At 41.6% G+C, this 21,890-nt stretch overlaps 1 protein-coding gene across 14 annotated transcripts in view; it reads left to right on the forward strand.

The window, feature by feature from the left end:
- ZBTB20 (zinc finger and BTB domain containing 20) overlaps positions 1-21,890 on the forward strand; it is a 470,118-nt gene that overhangs the window by 278,618 nt on the left and 169,610 nt on the right. For 11 of the 14 annotated variants that reach the window (XM_072882091.1, XM_072882038.1, XM_072882100.1 and 8 more), the window contains one exon: positions 17,126-17,225. The exons of 2 other annotated variants lie outside the window; for them this stretch is intronic. The gene's annotated coding sequence lies outside the window, so the exon portion shown is untranslated. Of the gene's footprint in view, positions 1-17,120; positions 17,226-21,890 lie in introns of all 14 variants that reach the window. One more of the 14 variants, XM_072882072.1, reaches the window with a different exon arrangement.

Genomic DNA, 21,890 nt, shown 5'->3' on the forward strand with positions numbered 1-21,890 from the left:
GAACTTCCCCGCAGTGGGACCTGCCACACCCGAGCAAAAAAAAATTCCCCCTTTTATATTTTAGCATTTAAGTAATGCACAGAGCAGCAGTCGCGTTGACAGAAGTTCATATATTCCATCCATATGGGCTTGTTTCAAGAAAAGAGTGAAGTCAGGGAGCATTTGCTTTTTATCAGGAAAGCGAGGTTAACCATTCATTAGAGCTTGTCAAGAAACCTCAAATTTAAGCCAGGCACAGGAAGAGACTTTCAGTAGGACAATGGACAAGAATCATTAGTTTTGCATGCTGTAGATATCCAGTGCAGGCATTTTAATTTGACTATCTGAAAACCAAAGCATCTCAAGTTCACGTAAATGTTAATCTTTGTTTCCTTTATCCTCATTTTTTTCCAGATAGTGGGAAAGAATAATTTTTTGTACTCAGTGTTTCTGAGACCTTGGGGTGCAAGATAGGTGTTAAATTATCAGTGGGAACAGTATTGATATTTATTTATTTTCTCTGAACCAGTTTGTCTGTTCTTACATTTAATTTAACAGAATGATGGTTCACATGTTAAATTATAAAAAGCACTCAGTTATATTACTAGTATTTCCATTCCTTATAAAGGAAACTTTATTTTGCTTTTGGAGCTAGCTTTTTCCTGGAAAATCAATTAAATCATTGCCTCTCCCTCTTAAATGCCACCATCCTGTGACTCCTGAGACCGTGGTATGGCTTAAATGAAACAGCAGCTTTGAAATTAAATAAACAAGGTTTATATAGTTATTAGACATGGCAGTCTTGCAGTAGTAGGGCAGACTTTTCTGGTCTGAAGGTAAGCTGTTCACGCTTGCACTTCGTCTGACTTTGAGCAATAAACTACACTTCTTAGTCTGGATAGGCAGTTATCCTAGAGAATATGCATTCAATATTCTCCATGAATCTGTGAGAGCAGCTTACACACATGCACACAGCGTAAATGGGAGAAGTGAATTTTGAACTCCCTGTTGCTGACTATGGGGACTGGGGATGCAGGTATCAGCAGCATCTCTGCTCTTTCTGCTTCTGTCCTAAAAAGCTCTAGCCAGGTCCTTTTGCGCCATTCCTTGCCCGCTTCCCTCCCTCTGCTGTATGGACTTCTGAACCTTGTTATGACTGAAGTTACTATGCTGGCTGTGTGCATACTGCAAGTGAGAAAAAAAATGAAGTCCACAAACTGTGGGTAACAGCAGATCCCACAATACAGTGAAATCAAAATAGGATGTTGCATGCCAAGACACAGAGTTCTCATGGTCCTTATCTCTGTGTGGAATAACTGGAAGTGGTTACAGTTTCCTTCATTTAGTATAACTGAATGTATCGAGGGCTGAGTATCTCCAGTGAGATATTGACTGCCTGATGGCATGCGTCCTAATTTCAGGACGCGATGTCCTGGCATGAAGATAGGGTAGCCTTTTGTCCCGCTGAATCTTGAGTGCCTGAAATCTAAAGCTATGTTACTGTATTGGTGTCTGTCCAACAAAGATGTGTGTTCTACTTGTACCATGTGGAAAAATGAATAAAATATCTAAAGTTAAAAAACAATTCATAAACACCATATGCACATACATACTGCATGCACAACTTCTCTTTGAAAATATTACAATGGGACACCCTTCCAGATTCTGGTTGTAAAAGACTGTAACTTAATTTCTTCTATGAGTTTTTAGTCAAAAAATACTGCAACAGAGTCTGTTTTCTTTCAAATCAGCAAAAGTATAATAGCATAGAGAGTGTTCTTAAAAATGAAATATCGATCTGTCTGTCTAACATACAGTGCTTCTAAAGCTACCAACCTCTTAACTTGTAGGTGCCAAAAACTAATTCACACTTGGGGATACTGAGGCAGAAATTGGTGAGGTGACTAATCTAACACCATGCCCTGATGGAGTCTGTCTGACTCTTGAGTCCCCTGCCATAGCTGCTTTGATTAACTTGCTGGAAGAGCTGGTATAGCCTGGATGTGGATGTGGGAGTGGAGGGCTTTGCAGGTCCCCGAGTCACGTTGTGAGGACGAAGCTTGGTGCTTGGGAGCCAGAGCCTCTTAGAGCAATGGTACCCGGCCCTAGATGAGAAAAGGGGCTGTTCCCAGCTGTGGAGCACCAAACTTCTTGCACGTATCTTCTGGGGGAGGCATCATCGTTTCTGCTGAATGCCTGGCTCACCAAAAAACACAAGGAGAGGCTTGAGTGCTCTTTTGGTCCCGTCTCCTGTTTGCTACAGCAGTACCATCATTTGTTTTCCTGGCATAGCGCTGCAGTGTCTTTGTAAAACTGGAGAGAAGCTGTGGCACTGGGTTAGAAATGAGATGGATGACATTGCTGCAGCAGGGAAAGAACAGAGAATATCTGACACGCTCTTTCTTCCCCACCCTGAGATCTGCATCTGGGTTTAATATTAGATAGGATCACTGAGGATAATTGTGGTTGGCAATTTTTACTTTTTAATGACTCAAAATGACCTGTGATGTATTACGCTCAGCAGTGTCGCTCCATAGCATGACTTCATTGTGAGACTTCCTGCCTCCACTAGAATGAGGGGTGCCGATGGTACCACTTCATCCATATTGCTGCTTTCAGCGTGTGGTACCCTGCCGTGTAGGGAATGCTACAGCTGTTTTTACTTTAGAAATATTAGTAGTCTGTCTGATATTATATCAATAGGACTTGCTGCTCCATAAAATTGACTGCTCTGTAGAGCAAAGACACAAGTACAAGGGCAAGCCGAGTCATTGGCTGTATTTGGATGTGTTTTCGCATACTTTTGTGGGGAAAAGACGTATACTTGACAGGAGGAAGGCTAATTCTTCTCTGTCAGTCAGTGGAAGGCAGAAGGTTTAGTGAGAAGAGATCAGATGGGCTTGAATGAATTTTGTAATTCTGAACGTATCTAGGAAATAGAGCTGAATGATGTATAGAGAACTCCTCTGTCAGTGTGGAAAATTAGAGATTTGAACAAGATGAGTTTAATACTGAAATGAAACGAGAAGAAGTTTATGATTAATAGGGTCTGGCAGAGACAGCATACTTATATATAATTTTGGAGACTTAGGAAATGATCCTTGGGTAGATGTGGGTCTGAGGTTTTAGGGGAGAGGGGTGGCCCCGCAGGGAACCCCAGCTGGCTTGTCTCTTTTCAGTGAAAGACCCAAAAGTTTTACACAGCAGGAGTAAAATGAAGAGTTAAATCTTCAATTTCACAAATTCAGAGCACCTTTTAAAATATTGTACAAGGTCGAAATGATCAGTTAGGAATAAAGTATTTGTTGATCTGAAGCAGGCTTTTGGTTCATCTCATCTTTAGTCCTGCTTCTGAGGCAACTCCTAGGGTAAGGGTTTGAGCGTAAGACGTTTTTCTCCTGGATACTGCATCTACCCAACTGAGCAATACTGAACACTGGACATGGAGGCCAGGTTTTCTGACCCCTGCGACGATCAACCTGCATCCTGAAACATCAGTTTGTTAGAGTAACTCATAAATGGCAAAATATGCAGATAGAGGACATTTCCCTTGTCTTACATGGCTACAGATGCAGCTCATAATCATTACAATTACTCATTGGTCTGTGAGGAAAACATAAAGAAAATTATTTTGTAGAAACTAACAGAAAAGGGTAAGATTCACAGCTCATTTGTTATCTTTATTCTAGGCAAACAATTAGCTGTTTTATTGTATTCTAAGGAACTTTAGAAACCTGGGTTGTATTCCCCCCTCAGGACATGCTGAGATTCTACATATTTTGCCTTTGCGCACTCCTATTTTGAAATTTTCCTTCAGAGCAAGAATTATTTCTCCTTTGAACACCTTTCAATTTTTTCCCTGTATAAGAGAAAAGCCATGTTTCCATACCGATGTTTTCTGACTTACGATTATCCACGTAAAGTCAGCAAACGCAGAATAATTCCTTCTGATGCAGAATTTTCAATATGCAAGTTTTATTAGAAATGGGGAAAGTGCAACTCTGGTCTTCGCCTGCCTCTCTCCAGAGTCCTATCCTAGTGCACTTTCCTTTAGGTGGCACTCCCACATTAACTTGTGTACGACCCGAACAGCTGTTTGTGATCTGTCATCTGTGTCTTGAAATATGATGGAGAGACTTAGAAATTATATTAATTGTGGTGTCCACATCCTCCCTTCATTAAAAGTTGAAAATTGCTGTTCAAATACTTCATAATCAAAAATTAATCCCAGTCTACCTGTTCCGAATCATATATTATGCCCTGTGGGAATGAATCCCAAATCCCTGTTACAATTTGGATGCTCTCTCCTCTGGGTATTGATTACAGATTCTGGTTATTGTTCACATACTTTGTCATAGGGGGAATTAATCTCAAGTTCCCGTCTACTGTTCTGGGACTGAAAGCTATCTATAATTAAGATTTTTCTATTAAATGGATATTGACGAGGAGCTTTTCCGTCTACATTTTTGGGGTTGTCTTCTGGCAGGGAAACTCTGTCTCAGCTCCTGGAGACATTCTTCATGCTGAGTATTCTGACCACCAATTTTTAGGCCAGTGTGCGTACAGGCGTTTTGCAGGAGCCAGAGGCATAGCTGGGGTGTTCTTTAATGTTGACATTGGGTAAGAAGATGCGAACATTTTCACAAGGACTCTGCAAAGTGGAGCAAGTACAATGGCTGAATAAAACCAGAAGCACTGCGTCAGAGATGTAGAGGAAGATGTGAGCCTGCAGTTTAGCAATCATGAAGTACCCTACAATTGCAAACCAGTTGTCAGACAAAATCATAACAATCTTAGTTATGTAGAAGGGAGGAATAATCTGTCCTCCTTTTTGGCGGTGGGTAGAATAAGAATGAAAATACTGTGGTGAGAGGTAGCACTATAAGAACACCAGAGAGACCGTGTATTTTTGATGTGTGAATCTGTGTTCTGTCTGATTAGTTTCAGCAACTTTGACTACAAAAACAACTGCTATTTTTTCCACGTAGATATGGTCATTTTCCATGTAACGATGCAAAGCACAGAGAATAAAAGTCTTCAGTTCCATAGCTGTGTGAATCCCTGTTTCTTCACGGGAGGAAAATCGGATCAGAACAGCCCTGAATTTCGGAGAAGCTGGAATCCAAACCTAGGTTTTCGTGTTTCAGACCCACTGCTGCTGCTAATAGACATGGTGTTTCCAGTGGCAACAGTTGGCTCACACATTCTTTCACACTTCAGAAGAGATCCACGTTTCCTTTTTTTTTTCCCCTCTTCTTTAGCAGTGGGCAGCCCTGCAACCTTTTGATCATACCGACTTTGTACGTTACATGACTGAACTCAGCTATGCCAAACATCCTTTTAGAAAGTTTGACATTTGTGCCATTTGAAAAAAGAGAGGGAGAGAGAAGGAGAGAAGGGGAAGAACAAATCCTGGTGGCTTCCTCCTGCTCTTTTGATTAAGAGTGCAGTAAGTCAGCAGAAGAGGTGGGACTTTTAACAAGCAGGGGGGTGTGCAAGCTGGTTGTGATCTGTGATATATGCACACACACGCACACGGAGGAAAGGAAAGAAAAAGATGGAAGTTAGGCAACTAATCAGAAATGACTACAAGAAATGAATTGATGGAAAGTATACGGTGAAAATCAAAGAGACTAGATGAGACAAAGGAGATGGCCTTTGATACTATCCTAAACCAGGTGAAGGAGGTTGAACTCAAGAACTTCCAAGGTCCCTTTCAGACCTAATAATTTTAATTCTGTAACACTTTTGTTCCTATTCATTCCCTTGCAATTGCTATTTTGTGTGTATATTCTACTCTATTCTATTCTATGGTAGAGTCTGTGTAACCATTAATACTTGCAGTTCTTCCAAATTTTTGCCCACCTCTGTTATCCCAGTCTTGGAGATGGTGCAGAATTTATGGAACTGAAATGGCTGTTCTAATGTTGGTATGCAAAGAGAACAGGAACGAGACTTAGCTATTCTCGTATTTGCAAAAGATGACAGGGAGAGAAGGCTATTGCATAACTTTGGACAAATCATGAGACTTTGTTGTGTCTTCTAACTCAGTCCCTTCGTTTAGTTAAAGTGCCAAAGGCTTATTGAAAAAAAAAAAGTGTCCTGGCCCTGCAGTGAGTTAGAAAATTGCTCATCTTGCTCCCTTCCCAAGACGCTCACTTAGAGTTTTGCTACATTTCAGAAATTTTAGCTTCCTTTTTCTGTTCCTCCAGAAAAGAGACATTCTCCCAAGAAAGTTTTGTTATTGGCTGCTGTACGAGGCAGTCTTGGAGGAGACGGTGTTTGCGTTGCCTGGGGACACACGCCAAGCTCCTGGGGAGAGATGGTGTCAGGCGGGCTCTGTGACGAGCCTGCTGTGCCCTAGCATGTGCTCAGGACATGAAGTGACCCAAAGGGGCATCGTCATGTTGGTATTGCAGAGTGTCTGGGTCATCAGCCCTTGTGAGGGACAACTTCATAACTCAGGCACATGGGCTTCTCTGCGTGCTTCAGGGAATCATCCCCCGGTGCTCCACTTCAGCCATTAGACTGAAGCCAGTCTCTACTGAGGTATAGGAGAAGGCTTTTGTAGAAGGGGAATACTGAGGGTTTTTTACATCTTCCTTCAATACAACCAGTGCTGGCCTTTGCTGAAGGTGTGCTGCTGGACTGAATGAATCGCTGGGTTAGTGTTATGTGATAGCTCCTCAGTTACTATTTTTTAAAAAGAGAGAGAGAGGAAGAAAGGAGAAGGGAAAAGGAGTGTGTGAGGAGAAAGAGCAGGCCAGAAGGGGCAGTAACATTAGACAGGCTCTTTAAAAATCCTAAAGAAAAAATACTGAGTGTTTTAAAGTAAGTTTGCAATGATGTGTAAAACAGTTCCCTGTGTGAAAATCTGTATTGATTTTTTTTCTTTGTTTGTATGGAGATTGTTCTTAGAATAGAAAGGCTTTGACATTTTGCCTTCTCGTGTACTTAATCAGTCATTTGTGTCATCCGCTCTTGCACGCACGTGTGCTCTGTCTTCTCTCTGGCTGTCAGGAGAGGATGGCTACTTGCTCCTTCATCCAGATCATTTGTAGAGCTACGGGTAATGGCTAATGGTGTTGGAGACCCTGCTGCAACTCTGGCAGATGTGGGATGTGTGGTGGTAGGGAAGACATGCTTTGAGTGGTGACAAGAATGGATAACACAAATAGCTGATTGTCATAGTCCACGATACAGTTGATGGCTGCATGTGCCAACCTGCAGAAGTGTGTTGGCTTTCGAAAACCAAAGACTTCTGTGTTGTCAGGAGCTGGAGCTTAGTGTCAGAGTCCTTGCACTTGTTTCCAGTTAGAAAGGTAGCTTTGTTTTTGAAAAAACCTTTTTTTTTTGCTTTGGCAAAGGTAGTCACAGGTAACCTGACTGACAAGATGATGTAAAAACAAGCTTCTCTTGAACATGGTTCATGCTAGTCCCCGTTCTTACAATGAGATTTAATAGCTGCTGTGGTCAGCAAAGCCTCGTGTGGCAGGAGACAGAGAGAACTTAGGAGAACAGTTTTTAGTGAAGAATGTTGACTTTTTTCTGCAGCAGAAATGTAAGTGGAGAACCACAGGGTTTTGCTGTGCCACCAGCAGGGTCTTGCTGCTTGGCTTTTCGTACGGCACTCCCTTTGCTTGTCAGGGTGCTCTCAGCTTCTCCGGATTTTCCTGCAGCAGGCCTGGCCATCGTGGTGACAGCAGTCTCCCTTTTTCTGTCAGCATTGTCAAATAGCTATGCTTTTGAGGGGGAAGGAGGCAGCCGGCCAGGAGGTGGGCGTGTTGGTGCTCACCCTGCTTGGTGTCATTGCATCGAAGAGAAATCGTGTGGGACAGCCTGGGAGTGGTGGGGGCAGTTAAGCCTTACAGGAATCAGTGCCTGTGCTTCTGGGAACAAGGGAGCAAATGGCTCATGGAGCCCCGCTTCCAAGTGGCTGTGTGCAGAGGGGCTTACTGAAGTCGTATTTTTAACACAGTTGGGTTTAAATGGCCCATTTTTACCTCTGCATACATCATCTACATCATCCCTTCACTTCCTTCCTCTTTAAGTGATGTCTTGTGCATAGATTTGTCATTTACGCTCCAACTGCATTTTGCATTATTACATTTTAATGATATTTGAAGTTCTTTCATACATATCTGAGTTCACTGATATAAATGAAAGAAGAGAACTAATCAGCATACTTGGTTTATCTGATGGCATAAAAATGTTATATCATAACTTTGGCAATTTCTTGGATAAGATCAAGCACAACATCAAATACTAAGAAAGGGTCCAAGTACAGCTGTCTATCTGAATAGCTCTAAAGTTAGGGTTGTTCAAAGTCAACATCTGAACTTTGCAGTTTGGCCCCATTTGTACCTCAGATAAAAACCATTTAACCAGTTCTACCCCTTAAGCTTTGTAACTTGTGGGTTTGGTTAAAATGAAACTGAGATCTGAGTGGCCCTTGACCCTCACTGTTTTTCATAAAAATGAACGTCTCACATATTAGCTTTGTTTGAGGATGCTCTGCATGATCTAGAGGGTCTAACCTCCTCCACCCCGTATCTCCTGCCGACTTACGATCTGTTATAATCTATTAGGAATCTTGAGGCTTGAGGGCAGAATTTTGTGTAGGGATAAAAGATGCTTTCATGTTGGTGCTGTGGGATATTTTTTTTTTTAATTCTTTCTCTCATTCTCCGTTTCATGAAAATTCATTAATCTGTGACATTTAAAGACTCTGTCTGAGAGGTGTCTGGAGCAGCGGCCGGCTGCATACATCAATAGTTTCTCAGAGTCTGGCACTCTGTCAATATTTGGGGGCCTCACTAACAGCACTTAAATGCACTGCCTGCCAGCCGTCACGCTCTTAGCATGTCTGTAAGAGTCTGAATGAGCGGATATTAGCACGTCAAGTCCTTTCACAACTGGCAACACTTTAGAGACAAACTGCTTGGTAGGTATCTCTCCTCTTCCCTCCCCTCCTGTTTTCTGGCATGTCTTCTTTGTTTATCTGATGTGATTTATGTATTTACACATAAATATGCATCCTGCAAGGAGGCATCATAAATCCTGAGGCTAGAGGTGGTATTATGGCATAAGCTATGTAACAATGGAAATGGGCTGAAGCTGGATTTGGACCCAGAACCAGATTAAGCTTGGGTTGACTCCTGGGCCAGTTGAGTCAGGAACAGAGTTTTGTTTGGATTTCCCAGTGCCAAAATCTTTAGAGTTTAGTTCCAAATAATGAGAATCTTGGATAAAAATTTTACAGGAAGTGCTACTGTGGCAGTATTTCAACCAGCTCCAAACCAGAAGTGGAAAACAAGCCATTTCAAGACTTGGGTTCTATTCAAATCAAAACTGTTAGAGCAGGTTCAGAATCCAGACCTTCTGTTCCTTTTTTAATCCTATCCCACTGCATAGATTGGATTCACAACTGAATATTACTCTAGATTACCCAAGAAATCTCTCTTTTCAGTGGAAAAAAAATCGGGGAAGCAAAATACAACTTTTTCTTCTTTCCCCTGGTGGAATAGGAAGTACAGTAACAGAAATTCGGATTCACGGACATTTACTGCTGTACTCCCCCCCTTCTATTTGGTTGAAATGTTATGGTTGGAGAGCAGTCAGTGTCTTTTATCATGCAGTTGTGTTTGTTTTCTCTTCACCCATTGTGCTTCGTCTCTAGCTTATTATGTTGCTGGATCTATGGCTCTGAAACAAGGTTGTCTAGAGAAGTGAATGGCCACAGTGTCTGGAAATTTAGACTGGCTTTTTAGAGCTGAATTGTAGGCAGAAAGCAGGCCATGAAACTCCGCCTGAATGTTTCCATTTCTAAGTCTCCTTAGAATATTCTTTTTTCATCCTATTTCATGCCATATATACCAAAAGGAGACAAAGGGATGGGTGCAGAGTGAGCCCTCCATTAGGAACATTTTCCTGACCAAATTTTGGGAACAAATTCTTAGAAGAATAAAGCTGAACTCAGAAGCTCTCTGAAACCACTTCCTTATCATTCCTACGTCACAAGTCCAGCAAGACCAGCCAGTGCCCCTCAGCTGTGACCTCCAGCACATCCTTCAGTGCTAGCTTGAGTCAACAACTTCTTAATCCTTTTCCAATAACATCCAGAAACTTTTTTTTCAATAAACTTCCAACCTTCCTGTGGTAACACCTGCCACAATTTGGCATGATAACAAAATAGACAAAATTATTCTGCTGGAGCTACCTCGCAAGAGTCAGTCGGCAACAAAAATAGCTAACTACCCCTTCTCAGTCATTTCTTTGCTCTTTTTAGCACTCTCTTATCGGCTGCCTTTATCTTGCTTTTTCCCTTTCTCCAACTACGGCTGCATCTGATCTCCGTTTCCCTGTTTGTGTCCCCAGAGCACCTACAGTTATCCAGTATTTTGTCACCTGTTGGAAAAAAAGGAAAACCCTGTGAAAGTTTACAAATGTCTCCACAGAGGCAGTGAGTAACAAGGGATGCATTTATCCCTGCTTCAGGCCAAGCAGCAAAGGGAAAATAAACAGGCTGAAGGCTTCTGTGAATATTGGAGATGCGTCTGGCTAGATGGCAGCAATGGCCAATAAGTACAGACAATTGACAGGGAGGAGGATTTATTTGTAATTATAATAATTGCTCCTTTAGCATGGCGTGGGGGCACTCATATGCGGAGGGGAATGGCCAACTGCAAATGATGCCCTCGGCAGCGACCGGTGGGGTCTGTACGCCTCTGCAGACCCCCTGGCAGGAGGCTGGGGGCTGGGCACAGCCACGGGGGCTGTGAAATGGCAGTGGTGTCTCCTAGAGCTCAGCAGCAGCCCCAAGGATGGAGGAAAATAGTGTGGGGTTACAGCTGTGCTGGGACTCCAGGGCACCTGAGGCACCCAGGATCAGGCCCGTACAGTGGGAATAGTCACCCCATATACGCTGCGGTTGCTCTTTCTCAGCCTGTGCTTTGTGCTGCCTTTTATGGTCTCAGCAAAGTAACACACGAGCTTACGGTAACCCACGCACCTTTTGTACCCAGGGAGTACATCTCAAGACGTAATGGGGCACATTTGCAGCTCTGTCCCCAGTGTTTTAAAAACGTGACTGACTTTATTGTCAGTGACAGCCATGTGTGCTCTGAGAAACCTCCCCACCCCCAGCCCCGAGTGCTGCATGTTGAAGTTGAAGAGTTCGTAACATTGCATTTGTTTCTGTTTCTGTGTTGTTTATTTTCTAACGAGCTCTAAAATTGTCTTTTGATTAAGCAAGTTGGCCTTGCAAGATGCAAGGGGTCTCCAAAACAGAGGCAGGGAGACCTCTTCCCTTCAGCCTCACAGGCTGTTTCCACCTCTTTGCAGACATTGAACTTGCATTTCCCATTCCTACTGGTGACAATTTTGTGGCTAAAGCTCTGCACAGAGAATTTGGGGGTTGCCCGTGAGGCTTTCCACTAAGCAGCTCTTTCAATCCAGCTACCTTTCCTTCCCTGGAGGGATGAGAGGATTTGTCCCCAAATAATGGGGGTACAAAAGTGCTGAGGGGATCTTGGGTTTCAGGCTTCATTCAGTACCTGTCCCTGTTGGTTCCTGGTAGCTGTAAACGAATGCTTTCTTTGAGCGCTGAAATTGATGAAGCAGGAAATATCTAAACTTGTTGGCCATTCATATTTTACCTCTATTAATAAGTAATTAATTTAAAAAGAAGCTGATGTTCCCATGATGGGCCGCTAAGTATATGCAAGTGAAACTATTGGCATTAAAAACAGATTTGACTGCAGTCAAGCAGTTATTTATATTATAGTAAATCATATAGGCCTCAGTAGAGATGAGCAATCTATTGTGTTAGGCTTTGTACTGACATGTCGTAGGAGGTGCATCTAACCCCGACGAGCTTGGACACAAGAGAGACAAAGTGTGGACAGAGAGACAACCGTAACGAAATGAAATAACTCACCTTGGATGCAAAGGTGGGGGCTGAACCAAGAAGCGAATGCAAATCCCCTGCCTCCCTGCTCTTCTTTTATTAAGGCGAGAGCTGGTCGACTCACAGTTCAGCCCTTAGGTTGAGATCTGGGTAAAACTATTGAGTTGAACGTTTTATTTGCTGAAAACTGCTTACCTCAGATACAGGTTAGCCAAAACTGTGGAAAAAAATAAACTGAGAAAAAATTTAAAAAAAACACAAAACCAAAACAAGTTTTGGAAAGCCGAAAGGTTTTGTTTTGGTATTTCTGAACAAGGTTTCTGTTTTTGTTTTGAAACAAAGTCTATTTTAATTGAAACATATCAAACACAAACAGAAAACGATCCCACTTTGTTAAACACCTAGGTAGTTTTTGGGTTTGGTTTTTTTTCTTCCTTTCCATGTTCTCAGTTTGGTCAACTAGCAAAATAAATCAGTTATTTGCACAACGGTAATTCTAATTAGAATGTTGGGCACTGGGGACTTGGGCTATATATTTCAATACAATACATATTTATAATACTAAGTACCCTGCCTGATACTCCATATATAGTAATAGCAAGCAGTCCAGTGCACTGGGGAGATGAGGGCACTGGGGAAGACCCTGTGCCTTTTAGCTCTTAACAGTTTTATTTTCAGTTGTAGTATTATTTTGGAGGGTGTTGCTTACAAGATAAAATTTGCATTTATTTGAGCAACTCATAAATGGGATTCACTGCAAAGCTATCATTAAAGGGAAATAAAGCAGAAGAAGGAACAAAATATACATTCTCAGCAAAGTCTGACACATAGACACTTTCAGAGATCCTTGTCGCCACAGGAAAAATGCTGTCTTCTCACTCTACCACCACCCCCCAAATCCTGAAAAACAAGCAAATAAGCACAGGGGCTGTTCGTAAAGTACTGAGACTCAAACACAGTTCAACTGTATTGCTGGCTGTTTCCAGTGTCTCTACCTTACAAACAATTTAGTCATTTCTACATGATCGTTCCTATCTTGAAGCAGTTTCCTCTCGTTCCAGTTCAAAACCACAGTGCCCATTTTCTGAGAATGACTTCCAAGGGGGGGTACTCTAGCATTAGGTATTACTGAAGTGCTTGTTGCACGTGCAGGTGTTGCAGCTCTTTGTAGGTAGCTAGTAGGAACTGAAGGAGCCACTTGACGTTTCTCTGAATGTTACTCTTCCTCTTCTTGTTTTAGTCAATATTATTTAGTGTTTTCTCCATTTATGTATGTCCATGAGAAAGAAAACCGTGATCTTATTCAACCTTATAACCTTGCTAGAGAAGGACTCATAGGACAGGGTGAGATGTTTTCTGCTCAGCACGGTCAGTCTGATGCTCATTCTGCTCCTTTCTTGCAGAAGAGCCCCATAGCCTGAGCTCTGATATCCAGAGCATTCTGCCACGCGCTCTGCGGTGCTGCAGCCTGCGATTTGGCAGTCACGGTGATCCCTCCAGGTGATGTTCTCTGCAGTGTGCCGGGCTGATGCAGTTTGTGACTCTGCCCCAGTCCCAGTTGAAAGGCTTGAGTGTACATCCCATATGATCTTTCTGTAATGAAACAAACTTCTTCCTATGAACCCAACTGGCTCGCTGAGTCAGTAGTGGAGAAAGACACCTGTAGGGTTGCTAGGCCTTGACTGCTAAGTCCTTGAAGATTAGGACCAGGCTCTCTAGTGGAGAACTTTTCAGCGTTCACTTCCCTTGACTGAAGAATCGTAACTGGAGAAAGTACTAATGCCAGTCTTGATCCGATAGTCTAGCTGCAGAATGACAACCAAATAGGGAGCCACAGATAAAATGTAAGAAATGAGACTTGACCAAGCCCTCTCTGACTCCCCACAGGTACTCTTTGATGAGGTTAGCTTTGTGCACATTTTTGGAAATTTCTTTTGACATCTGTGAAGGCCTTGTATCACTTTGTCCTTACCTCCAGAAGTCTGGGGCATTGCTGGACAAAGCGAGGGTCTGCTCCAAGCTGTCAGATTTCTTTCTCCCTTCCATTACCTCACAGCTATCCCATTTAATACTATCTGATAGCAGGTGCCGTGGGATTCAAGGTAAGTGTAAATGTGGTAGGAAAAAAGGGTAGATAAGATGGGTGGGACTGGAGACTTGACTAGGGGAGCTGAGACTAGGCTGTTGTATGTAGGAGAATGGGCAAACATTTTTACTGAGTACATATGCATGTAGGAAGTATGGAGCTGCCTTCATTAGTCTTCATTTGTTCAGGATTTCTGCTGCTACATTTTGGCAGTCCTAGTACTCAACACTAATGCTGAGAATATTCCCATGAGATTACTTGGTGCCTCTGAGACTTGCAGCCTCAACAAGAGAAGTGCACAGGTCCTCCTGCTGTTGCTACCAGTGCCCTGGTGTCGAAAATTTTGGAGAAGTTAAATTTTTACTGCTGGTGGTTGCTGTTTTCTTTGTGCACTGACTGCTACTGTACCAAGCAAAGGTTTGTCTAGACCAGAGCTCGGGGTTACTTATTATCGTCATAATCCATTTCCTTTTGCCAACAGCGGTGGCTTACGTGGATAAGTCAGAAGGGAACGCTCACATCACGGGTAGCCTCTTTTCTATGATCTTCGTTAAGCTTTGGACCATTAGTTCAAGATGCATGATTATTTTGTTTGTTTGAACAGCAAGACAAGCAGAGTCTCCTCTGAGTGTTTCTTTCAAGCAAACCAACGTGACTGAAAACTGGGAGCTTGCCAGAAAATGTTACGTGAAATAGTAGTGGCAGGTTCATCTTAGTGTGGGCGGAGAGAGAGCTGTACCCTCTATTTTACTACTTCAAACATGCAGTGTCCATATGCCATAGTTGAGCTGGTTTATGGATGGAGTATGAAGGCTACTACTTGATCTACTTTGTGCAAACACTGTGCGAGTGCTGTAGATACATAGTCTTATGGATTTGAGTATCAGCTGTTGTTGCAGTCCAAACACACAGCATCAATATTCAGTATGCTATGGACATTCCCATTTTTCTCCTTTATATTTAGTGTTAGTACACAGAGCCAAATACTAAAAGGGGTGTGTGCGTGTGTGTCACATGATTAAATTAATACCATTAATTATTTAGAAACAATCAAAGGAAATACAAGACATCTGGCTTTAAGCCCAAACAACTCATGGCACTGCTGTTGCCTTGTAACCTCATCAGCTCTTAGTCCAGTCATCTCTCTTCTTTCATTACGAACACGGGAGATACACCACTACCCACCCCCCACTCCCCTGCTTCTTTGCTGCCTTATTTCTGGCACCTTGGAACACAGATCACAAGACTGGACTATAGAGTTGTCTGATTTTGTGTGTATAAACTCTGATTAGTTCTACGATGAAAAGGCATCCCCCCTCACACCCCCATGGTATACAATAGTGTTTGATTAGCAGTATGTTGCAGCCATAGGTTGTGTTTTTCTCTTCATCTCGGTATTGGGAACTAGGTGCTGTAGGAGGGAAAAATACTGTTCTTACTGCAGTGCTGAAAGTCATTACAGTATTGCAGTAATGCTGCATACAACATACAGTGAGAGTCAGTCCCTGCCCTGAAGAGTGGACGGTCTACATAGGCAGAAAGGCTGGAGGAGAAATACCATAGTGGAGAATGGAAGCAGTTTGCCCATGATTGTGCAAGAGGACTGTGGCAGACCCAGTCCACTGACCTTGGCATTCCCCTTCCCCTGGCTGAGGCCAGTGGTCCTATCCTTTGTAGCCGTGGACGGGCGTTTTCCATTGGAATGATTTTTCAGTGGAAACTCTTTTTCTTGAAATAACATTTTTCCTTGGGAATAACTGTTTTACCCAAGAAAAGTCAAAACAAATATTTCCCAACTGCTGGTTCTAGAAGACTTTTTTTCCCTCCTTTTTCTAGCTAGTTGATGGGAAATTTCCATTTTGTTTTCTCAGAGGTGAATTTTTGTGGAAATACCTTCTCATGGGGAAAAAAGACCCAGTTGGCTCTTGTTTTTATTCCAGGTCAGGAATAGAACATTTTGGGACCCCTTTCTCCCCAGGTGATTATATCTTCATGATAAGGTAGTTCCATTTTCTGTTCAGCTCAGTCTTTATTAGTATAGATGATTTAATACAATCTAATCATGCAGTTCTTGTCTTCTGTAGGTAAATTAGTACGTAGAACTTCCTGGAACAATTTTACAGTTATTGGAGCAAACCAAAGTTTCGCGCTGATCATTAGGATTCCACTTTTCTGTGTACTGGTGAATGTGGACCCATTTTGATTACTAGCAGATGTGTTGAAGTCATTCTCATTACGTCTATGTCTGTGGAGAGGCACTGACTTTCATTTTCTTACTTTAATCTGAAAAGCATAGTTTTGCTGGCTGTTCTCTTACTGGTTGCTGAGAGTTGCTTTGAAGAACTCTTATTTTATGAAAAGGCATTGAGACTTCTGTCACAGTAAGGATCTCTAGGCAGTCTTTACCTACTCTTGACTACTATTTTGAAGATGCACATTCCCAATTATCTGTGAAAAAGTACTGAAATGTGCTTCCTTCGTTCTGAAAAGCTTACTTTAGACTACTGCTCTCTATTCCTTGTAGTATTCCATAGCTTACACTTGTCCTCACAGAAAGATGGCATCAGTTGAACGTATTGGGTGTGATTTTTCAAAGTATGCAGTTATCCATATTTGGTTCCCACTGCATTCGATGCATGTTAACATTACCTTCAACGAAGGCAGAGTTAGGCCCATGCAGAAGGCTTTAAAAACCAAAAACGAAACCCACCTCTTGCACCCTGGGCTATTTGCAGGCAAGAACATAAGTTGTAAGTGCTTCTGCTGCTTTGCAGAGTGTTTGTTGAAGGGGCTTAGGCTGCTCTCTGAGTAATGGTGTAGTTCATGCTGATGCTATGATAGGTTTGTTTCTTTAATGTTGTCCCTTTAAGTTTATCACGTTTTCAGAGAATTGTATCCCTTGGAACTAAATTTAAACAGAAATTCTCTGTATCCAATAAACTAAAAAAACCTCTTTGATTAAGCTGTTCCAAGGTTTTGTTTATTTGTTTCCTTATACTAAAGCCAGTACTTTTTATGTTGTTGTCCTCAGATGTAGCCATTATGTACAGCTTGTTGTTTATGTAAAACTTACATTTTTCTTTTCCTTTTTCTTCTATCCCTTTACTTTGCCTTTTCTAACATCTACATCGCCGTGTTGATGGCAAGAGCAGCAGTGGTTGGCAGTTTTCCTCAACTTTGAAGAGAGAGAGAGATTTGGTTGGAATGAAACCTTGCTTTCTGTACAGCCTGCTTGAGATGCAGCATTGAAAGGTATCATCTCATTTTCTGTCTTGAAACCAAAGATGAAAACCACAAACAGGTAGAAATCTCGGTGCCAAACCACCTGTTGATTTACAGCCGAAAAGCCTTTGGCAATGCGTTTTTCACTGTATCCAGTTGGAGAGGTTGCATGGCTGATACCCACAGTATCTGTCTGTACCTGTGAGTTTGGTAAAGAGGCTAATTCATTTGAGAAGATTTGGATTGAAATTTAGGTAAAGTTATCAGGGCAAGGAGTTTTCTGATCTTAGTCTTGCTTTTTGCCTAGAGTAGCATACATCACTCATATAACTTGGTTCACCATTGAAAATACCAATCCTGAAGACACACGCTGTGCATTATAGAGCAAAATGAGATTTGTTGAAACAGCTGTGTGTGGAGAGTCCAGATCTGCAGTAGCATGATGTCCTGGAGGTCAGAATTGAGGTGGATGGATGAAACTGTGAAGACAAAAGTTGTGAAATACCCTGCTAGTAGCATCTATACTTCGTCTTTTGAGAGTATTACAATTTAGAAGATCATTTGAAATCAAGTTAAAATGCTATCCTTGGACGGCTACACATATACTCCCTGTGACGTGCATTACAGAAACAGCCACTGTGTGCTAATATGGCCTTAAAATTTTGGGCTCCACCCACAAAAATTAATAACAGTCTTGAAATAAGAGTGATGTAGGATGCTGACACATTTCGGTCCATATGTTCTTGGACATGTGTCCTCCAGTGCATGAGAGAACTAGAAAATCCCACATCGTCATGTTTTTCTTATTTCCTGTAAAGCCATGCTGAGAAAGTAGAAGAATGTAAGTGATGGCAGACTGGCAGGCTTTGGCCCATGGATAGCTGTGCAGTAGAGCCATATTTTATATTTTTACATGCTCTTATCTGTTCTGTTCTGTTAGTGGTGCTAGTTGACTTCCATGGATTTGCATAAGCATAATTTAGAACAGATTTGGGCCACGCTATTTATATTTGTGCAGATTGCTTCATATTTGTGAAACAATTATTTCCTGTGGATCTGTAGCATTGTCCAGTGTTGTGCAATGCTTTCATATGTATATATGACTGGTTAAAACATGAAATGTGTTTTGAAACAACATGACAAGGAACAGTAAAAGCTGCACAGTAACTGAGCTACCCTTGGCTGTCCATATAATGTCCAATTAATGTGGTTACTGCACTCTGAAGCCTTTCCAAGGCTGAATAAGACACGCTGTGGCCTGGTAAAAGACACAATTTTTTCCCGAATTTTCTAAAGATTTCTGTTACAGATGCTACAATGACATGAGGACACTGTAATCCGTATCTTTAGTAGCAGTAACAATGAAGGGTGTGAAGTATATCCCCAAAATCTGAAGGTGTGAATTCTAACCCATCAGCGAGCTGTGTGTGAGAATTCTATACAGTAAAACCTAATTCTGTGCTGAAGAGGAACGCTGTGAACTCCCAGCATAAAATAAAAGATGTTCTGTTCTCTACTGCACTATCTTGAGCCAAACTTGGGATCTAAAAGCCAAGCAAGGTTCTTTCATCACCAGTCATAAAGATGCTGTAAGTCAGATTGTCCCCTCAGGCTATATTTTGACAATGTAGTAAATCAAGCTTTAGGAACTTTCTACCAGATCGAGAACTCTGTCACCTCAAAACGCAGAGCACGGATCCATTATAAATTCATTCTTCTGATGCAGTTTTTAAAATATATTTTGATGTGTTGACTTTTACCAGCAAGCTCTATGCCTTATCTGATATCTTTTATTCCATGCTGCTAACATTAACACATATAAGGGCTGACAGAAATGTGATCTCATGCCCTCACATGATCCAGATGAAATTTGTACTGTGGAGTTATCCATTAGTGCAGTCTGTTAATGTCGTTAATGATCAAGCACCATCGACTCAGTTACTCCCCTGCATTTTGTTGTCTTCCTATTCTGCCCTTATTACTCAAGTTCTACACTGGAAGGTGGCACAGGCATCAGGAAGAGCAAAATTTGATCTGTGTTCTGAATGGGATCAGCAAATGTGTTGGATTTTGTACATGTGTGTCAACATTTCCAATTCAGTGAGCTGTGTTGAGAAGAGTGAAAAAAGCTAAGTCTTGTTTCTTGCACAAAATGAAGCCAGAGTAGTACAGGAAAAGTACACAGGCAAATTCCTTTTTGCCTAAACTCTAGAGAAGCTAATGAAGAGGCAAAGCTTCAGAGTTTTGATTTGAGGATCAGTTTGGCCAATGTTAAAATTTGTCTAAAATTCTTACAGTTTTCTTCTGCCCTCCTCCCCTTGGCTTTTCTGTGTTGTGTGATGAATATATCATGCCCAGATTTTGCAATTGTAGCTTTGTACTTAAAAGCCACATTGACACAAAGAATGTCTTTACTAAATTATATTTCAGAATTCTTCCAGGGAGTTCGTAGTTTGGAAAGACAGAGCTGCTTGCAAAATTTTCAATTTCAGAAATATTATGTACTTGAACCTATATGATTTCCTTGATCTTGGTGGGCCAAGGTGATTCTCAATGTGATGATCTTGGTCTCCTGGAAAGAAGAATAGAGGAAGAGGAGGGAAGAACTTTACAGTGAGATTGTTGATACTGCTATGTTTAAAACCTATTGTTTGCTGGAGGTTTGAGACATTTTCGATTTGTTTTCCTTCTCTCTCTGACCTAATTAATTTTATGGGATATCCCCAGGGACGTAATTTATATGACAAATGAATTACATTAAAAGTTGCTGTCATGGTATGAAACCCCTTGTTTATGGTAAATTTAATATATTTCTGTATTCTTTCCCTCTATAAATAGTGATCTACCAGTGATAGTTTGTTTTCTTTACTTTTCAGAAAATTTTTCAGAAGCTGTTGGGTGCATAGTGACTTATTGTCAGTATTAAAAATACTAAAAAATAAAAATGAAAAAGGAGAAACATTATTATAATTCAGCTCTGGTTAGCAAAAAGCTTCTGAAGTGGCACTAGCTGAGAGGTAGGGCTCTTTCCTTTGACTTTTTCTTCTTTAAAAATAGATTTATATAGAAAAGAGTCAAATAATAAATAGTATACAAGTCTACTCACCAGTTCTCAGCTTACTGTAAAATAAAGACATTAGCCTTCAAGAAGGGAGTTTTAGGAAGGAAACGCACATAATGTTTTCATTGCTGTGTTGAGGACTGTCCCGTCTGCAGCATTTGTATTAGTGATGCTGTTTAACCTTTTGAAGCCCACAGATCTTTGTGCTATCTTTTCATGCAGCCTTTTTTTTAGATCTATGCAACCTACTGACTTCAGTAAGATAATACACACATTAAAACGTTTACCTTGGGCTTCCAAGGCTGCACATGCTTTTCTGAAGGATTAAGGAGACAGGAGGAATAATTGCTGCTCCTGGTAAAAGCAGTAGGCGTTTACTAACAACGAGAGCAGGAGCAAGTTTGCTGTAATTTCGGGCCAAAATACAAGTTTGGAATTTATTTGGATTCAAAAATTTTCCAGTAGCATTGCAGCTAGGTGCTTATTCCTGAGGTCTGCTAGTGACACCAAGTTTCCTTTTCCATAGAAAATAGCTTAAATGGGGGTAAAACAAACTACAATGCATCTTTAACAGTTTTTGTTTTGATTAGATGGAATAATCCAAGGAAGGGAGCTTTTTTGGTAAAAATGTACTAAACGTAGCAAAACATCCCAGCATTAGTTCAGCAGAATATCCAAGCCAGTGCTTAAAGTTAAGCTTGCGCTCCAGCACTGCGCTGACGTGGAGCGCCTGTGCCCTGGCACGGGCTTTTTGACCTGACCGTGGCCAGGTCCCAGCGGCTCACCCACACCCTGAGCAGGATTTGGGGAGGATCTTTTGTTAACTGCGAGGAACTGCTGAGCTGGTAAATTTGCCTAAGGGGGTGATAGCAGGGAAAAGGTGTTGTGCAGGGAACTTATTTTGAAACACTGGATGCACTTTTTTTAGTTTTCTATTTCCATCCTGTGTTCCCAGCTTTTCTAAAGGACTCCTAAGTAATTTCAAAATTAAATGACTTCACTAGCAGTTTTGTGGCCCTCATAAATATGATGAAGACTGACTCTCCCTCTGTCTCACTTTTTCTTGTGGTGCTTAACAGTCTTATGGCATTTTTAAAATCTTCCTTCTACGTCAAGACAGCATATTTCTTTAGTTAAAGATAAGGTTCAAAGGCAAATATAAAATAGTTATTTATGTTAGGTCTGCACTAACTCTGACTTTTTTTTTTTTTTGGAGATGATAAGTTATTTTTCTTCCTTTAGCTGGATTATAGAGAACGTGGTGCTGTCCCACAGTCCCCAGCTTCAATTTGAAAATGGATCAAGTTCAGGTTCTGACATACTTGGCAGAGTACCATCGTTTTTCTACCCCTCCCTCAATCTGGGCCATAATTGTGGATATCCTGTGGACTGCAGCCCAGAGACTGCCAGTACTGGGAGCATACGGAAGGGAAGAGATGATGGCAATAGCTTTGTAGCTTGACCTGACATTTGCATTGTTTCTCAGTCACTACGTGTGATGAGGGGAGCAGAGGGTTTGGCATGAACTGTAAGAAACTGGTCATGAATTGGAGGAGCAATCTCCCCTGCCTGACTCAGATGTTATTACTAGGTGCTATTTGCACTTAAAAAAAAAAAAGGGGGGGGGGGGGTAT

This window comes from Ciconia boyciana, chromosome 1 (genome assembly GCF_034638445.1).
Source record: "Ciconia boyciana chromosome 1, ASM3463844v1, whole genome shotgun sequence".
In the NCBI taxonomy this organism is placed as follows: Eukaryota; Metazoa; Chordata; class Aves; order Ciconiiformes; family Ciconiidae; genus Ciconia; species Ciconia boyciana.